Below are 5,558 nucleotides of genomic sequence, written 5' to 3'. Positions count from 1 at the left end.
ATGTTGGCCATTAAAAGAGAAGCGTAAATTAAGTGTAGAAAAGATGATGATGTTGAGGTGGATGAGTGGTTTTATACTTGCAGAGAGAATACAAAATGACGGTATATGTGAAAAGGTTCAGTAGCTTGCTAGCTCCAGTGGCTGATAAGATGAAACATTCACGTTAGAAGGTCTGGTCGCATAAAACGTCGGCCTTCCAATGACTCTATTAGGAGAGTTGATTTTCCAACGGATGTTAAGAAAAATAAAGATAGACCTAAAAAGACTTTGTTAAAAAGTTTTATAAATAATATTTTTATTAGATTTAATGAGAATTTGACTCGTAATAGAATATAATGAAGAAAAATGATTCATGTAGCCAACTAATAGGATAAATAATTGATGTTGTTGTTATATATATCTCATATGATAATTGAAGGGCTTTAGATCTTGATAAAAAGGATCATTGATTTGGTGTCTTAGCTTAAATTCTCTTTTGAGTGTCCTATATCCTGATTGCTTATATCTTATCTTAGTAAATAAAGATAAATAAAAGATTTTGTACTATGTGGGCATAAATGTAAATATATGCATCTAAGGTCTTTATTTTTTTATCTATGATTTTTTGTAGTGTGTTTTTTTTTCTTTTTCATCATTATTCATGTTTCTTATTATGGGATTAAATGAGCATTTTTTCTTTATTCTGAAAGATTAATGATGTTCGCGAACACAACTCACACACAACACATACACAAAGATTCGAACCCAAGACCCTGGGGCGGAACCAGATAGTTCTTAGGGGGGGAAATTGCCCCCCTCAAAAAAAAATTTTTTATATAAGTAAAAATAATAAAAAAAATTTATAGGAGAGTAAAAAAATTTTTTTTGCCCCTCATAAAAAACTCTTTTGTCCTAACTTGCCCTAATATATATATATATATTTCTTCATATTTAGTTATAATATTATTTTTCATGCTTTTCATGACAGTATAATTACACCTTTTTTTCTTTATTTTTCTTGCGTAATTTTTTTAAAAAAACTTTTCGTAATATATAGATATATAATATTATTTTTTTAATATTTAATTATTTTTGTGTTGTATTTGCCCCCCTCAAAATTAAAGCTGGTTCCGCCCCTGCCAATACCTCTTAGTTGGAAGCCTAAATTCTCAACCAACATTCTATGGTGAGATGTGTAACAACTAAACTTTTAAAATACATTTAAGATATGTTTGGTTGCCTCAAAAAGGATTTTAGTATAAAAGGAGCGTGGGGTAAAAGGGATATTTTGGAGTTGTTTGGATGAATGTAAAGTGAAAGCATGACTTTAACTTCTTTTTTTGGGTAAAATTTGGGCTTGACCCGTATATTAAATAACGAGAGAGAAATTACAAGTAACTAAACTCCAAAATCTCCAAAAAATTATCTCCCAGAAGAGGAGAGCACACCCGGCCCGGAGCCAACAATGCACAGAAAAAAAAGTGTAAAAGAAGCCAAAAAGAAAAATAGAAGCCCAAAAATAAAAGCTCCCAAATCAAAAATTAGTCTGGACTCATGAATAAAGATTGCTAATCATCCAGTCAAAGAAAGAAATCCCTTGGTTGCCCGAAGACCGTCCAAGGGGAGCCTGCAAAGGGAGCTTCATCATTGTCCAAGGCTATATCGTAGGCAACAGCAGGCAGCAAGTCGATAATCCCAAACCAACCGAATCAGAACCATGAAGAACAGCACCATCCAGAAAACAAGAAAACCAAGCCCATTCAAAAAAATTCCATCACAAAATTAGCAGATTTCCATGTAAGCACATTCTCAAAAATAGATTTTTTGATGGCAATAACAGTAGTAGCACAGCAGCTAATCGAATTGCCAAATCTCCTATTATTCCTCTCTTTCCAAATGTAGTAAATCGAGCCACAAGTAAATAGATGATAAAGATTTTTCACATGAGACCTCACTTCCAATTCCTCATTTATCCACTCACCAAGTTGCAGAATAGTAGGCCTTAATAGAAGCCTCATGACAGGAGGCATGAGATCAGATATAACAACATAAGAGTAAGAGCATTCGAAAAAAGGTGAGAAATAGTTTCTGGAAAAACGTGACAGAAAATGCAGAGAGGTGGAACGTGAATGTTCCTGAGGTGCAAAGCGTCAGCCGTTTTCATGCCACCAACCACAGCGAGCCAAGGATAACAAGAATATCTCAAGACATGTTTAGGATGCCAAACCAGTTTATCCCAAGTGCACTTCGAAAATTGAGAATAAAACTCACTAATATAATGCTTAAATTTGCTGTTAGGAATCTCTACCCATAATAAACAGGGATTGAAGCTTTTATGAATATTAATAGCAAGTATTTGGTTCCGAAGAGAAAGGGGCACAAAATCTGGCAGAGACCAAGCCATACTCGAAATAAGAACCTTAAGAGGAGTTTTTGGATGAGTGGCATTAAGTAGAGGGAGACCATCAGAGGAATTAGCAATCTTGTCAGAGTGAAACCAGTGATCCCAATGCAAGGAGATAGGGGCAAGAGAGTTAACTTTGAAGATAAAGTAATTCTTAGCAAAAAGTGCAGTCTTACACACATAATTCCATAAATTGGAAGCACCCAACGGAGCAGGACACCAAGGAGAGGTGTACCAACTGAACAACCACTCGGATAAAGGGGATTTGGCATTATAAATCATGAGAATAAAGGAACAATTAAAGCCAATTTGAATAGCATAAATGGAGGGAAGCCCGAGCCCTCCACAATCTTTAGGGATACAAACTTTATCCCAATATATCATATGTATTTTTCTGACAACAGCATGATCTCAAAAAAAAAAAAAAAGAAAGAAACTTAGAGTAAGATCCTTAAAGAATTTAAGCACAGTTTTTGGTAAAATAGATTCCTGAATCCAGTAAGCTATAGAATTCAAAATAGTATATCTCATGAATTGCAAATGACCCGCAAATGAAAGTAGGTTAGCTTTCCTTCCAGATAATTTCTTTGTAGTAATATCCACAAGGGGCATAAAATCAACAATTTTAAGTCTGTTAAAAGACAGAGGAATGCCCAGATACACTATTTTAGAGCTAATAGTATTGATGGATAAAGCTTGGCAAATAGCAACCGAATTTGAAATATTTCTTGGAAGCATAAGTATGCTCTTATCATAATTCACATGAAGCCCCGAGGCATTGGAGAAGGAGTAGAGGATGGTAGTTAATTTGTTATAGTTTTCAATCGAAGCTTCCCCAAATATAAGAACATCATCTGCGTAGAGGAGATGAGTAATAGTGAAACCATCCAAAGTAATTTCTTTAAATTCCCCAGCATCCAAAAGGGAGGATAATGCATCCATGACCAAATAGAAGAGGTATGGGCTAAGAGGGCAACCTTGCCTTAATCCAGCAGATGTAGGAAAATAGCCTTGGAGAGCACCATTAATCACTAATGAGAAGTCAACATCAGTAATACTAGTTTTAATCCAATTCACCACAATGTTAGGAAAACCTTTCTGAATCAGTCTAGCAAGTAAGAATTCCCTAGATACAGTATCAAAAGCTTTGTGAATACCAAGTTTAACACAAAAAAAACTTTGGACCACCTCTATTGCGATCTAGAAAGAGAAGCTCATTAGCAAGTAAGATATTATCCGTGGAAACCCTAGCTTTAATAAAGCCAGACTGATTTTCTTTAACAAGCATAGGCATGATAGGCTTTAGCCTATTAGCAATAACCTTAGCAATAATTTTGTAGAAAGTGTTACACAAGGCAATAGGTCTAAAATCAGTCAAAGTCTCAACATTTTTATGCTTAGGGATAAGGGCAAGAGCTGTAGCTCTAATTCCACTAGGAAGATAGCCCTTAGAGAAGGAGTGAACAGCTTTAGTAATAGTAGGGCCAATAATGTGCCACCCCGTTCTATAAAAATGGAAAATTGAATCCGTCTGGACCAGGGGAGGAGGTAGCACATCCATTAAAAACCACCTTTTTAATTTTCGCCTCAGAAACAATTTGAGTAAGAAGAGAAATATAGGCAACTGGGAGCCTAGCCCCAGTTGGAAATAAACCAATGTCCAACAGGGAAGGGAGAAGGATTATAGATAGCTTGAAAATGTTGAATAATGAAGGAAATCATATCATTACTGTCAGAAGAAGTAGAGGTGGCCAACAGGTTAACCGCAGTTTTATTGCTGCACTGTCTTCTCCTAATTTTAGTATAAAGAAACTTCAGATCATCCTCCCCATGCTTAAGCCAGTTAACTTTCGCTCGTTGAATAACCCACGAAGCCAAAAAGATGAGAAAATTCAGCAATCTTGTGGTTGATATCTTTCAAAGAAGCATTCAAAGAGATGTTAGTTTGGTTTAAAGTGTAGTAAAATCAATGTAAAATATAAAAAAGTTATGTTAGAGGTGGTTGGCAGTTGACGTTGGAGCCGACGTTGGTGGTGGCAGAGGTGGTTGGCAGTGGCGGTGGTTTGCGACTATGGGCCGAGGTGGTGGTAGTCAACAGTGGCCAATGGTGGTGGTCAGTTGGCAGTGGCGGCAGTGTTGGTGATAAGGTGGTGGTCGTTGATGGCCGGTGGCCGACGGTCGGAGGTAAGCGGTGGACTGTGGTGGTGGAACTTTTATTTGGTTCGGTGAACGTACGCTCCTCTACGTTCGGCCACCAACGTTTTAGCGCCACGTAGCACGAAGAAAAGTCACCGACCCGACCCGCTGTTTTTTGGGTTCTAGCGCGTGCGTTTTTTTAATTCCTTGACGAGCCGAACAATATCCCATCACCTTTTGGATATATTTCAAATATCTAGCAAATACCGAGTTGTACCTAGTTTTTTCTAGCAATACCGAGCAAATCCTGAGCAAATACTGAGTTGTACCGAGTTGTACCTAGTTTTTTCTAGCAATACCGAGCAAATACCTAGCAATACCGAGCAAATCCGTAGCATTACCGAGCAAATCCTGAGCAAATACCGAGTTGTAGAAAAACTCGGTACAACTCGGTATTTGTATAGTTTTGGTCTTCACAGAGCGGTATTTCTCGTTTTTGCAAAGCAATACCGAGAAAATCGCGAACATAGCATTCCTGGGTTCCGCTCCGGGTCAAGTCGTCGGGCCGCGCGGTAAAGAGTAAGAGCACGTGGCGACATGTTATTGGCAGCCGAACGTACCTCTACGTCAGGTCAGAGGACGTAATAATTGTTCGTGGTGGTGACGACCGACAGAGGGGCGATGGTGGAGACGGTGGGCATCAATAGTGGTCAAGCATGCTTTCGAGCAATGTAAACACTGCTTGCTCAAAATTGGTTGAAAATGTTTTACTTCAAAAACAAATTAGAATGAAATAAGCTACATTTATTTTACTTTTTCTTGAATTTATTTTTCATCAAATCTAGCAGTAAACTTTTTAAAACTGCTGCTGACTTATTCATTTTATTTTTTTTTCTCGAATTTATTTTTTCATCTAAGCAAATCGCTGCTTACTTTAACTACTTCTAACCAAAATAGCCCATTTTTTAATTACTATGTATTTTGTAAAATGTGTTTAATTTAGAATTATTAAAAAATGCCCCTTCGTCTCCTTCAAAGG

Source organism: Dendrobium catenatum, unplaced genomic scaffold (assembly GCF_001605985.2).
Source record: "Dendrobium catenatum unplaced genomic scaffold, ASM160598v2 fragScaff_scaffold_80, whole genome shotgun sequence".
NCBI lineage: Eukaryota > Viridiplantae > Streptophyta > Magnoliopsida > Asparagales > Orchidaceae > Dendrobium > Dendrobium catenatum.
Note: the sequence above shows the minus strand (reverse complement) of the source record.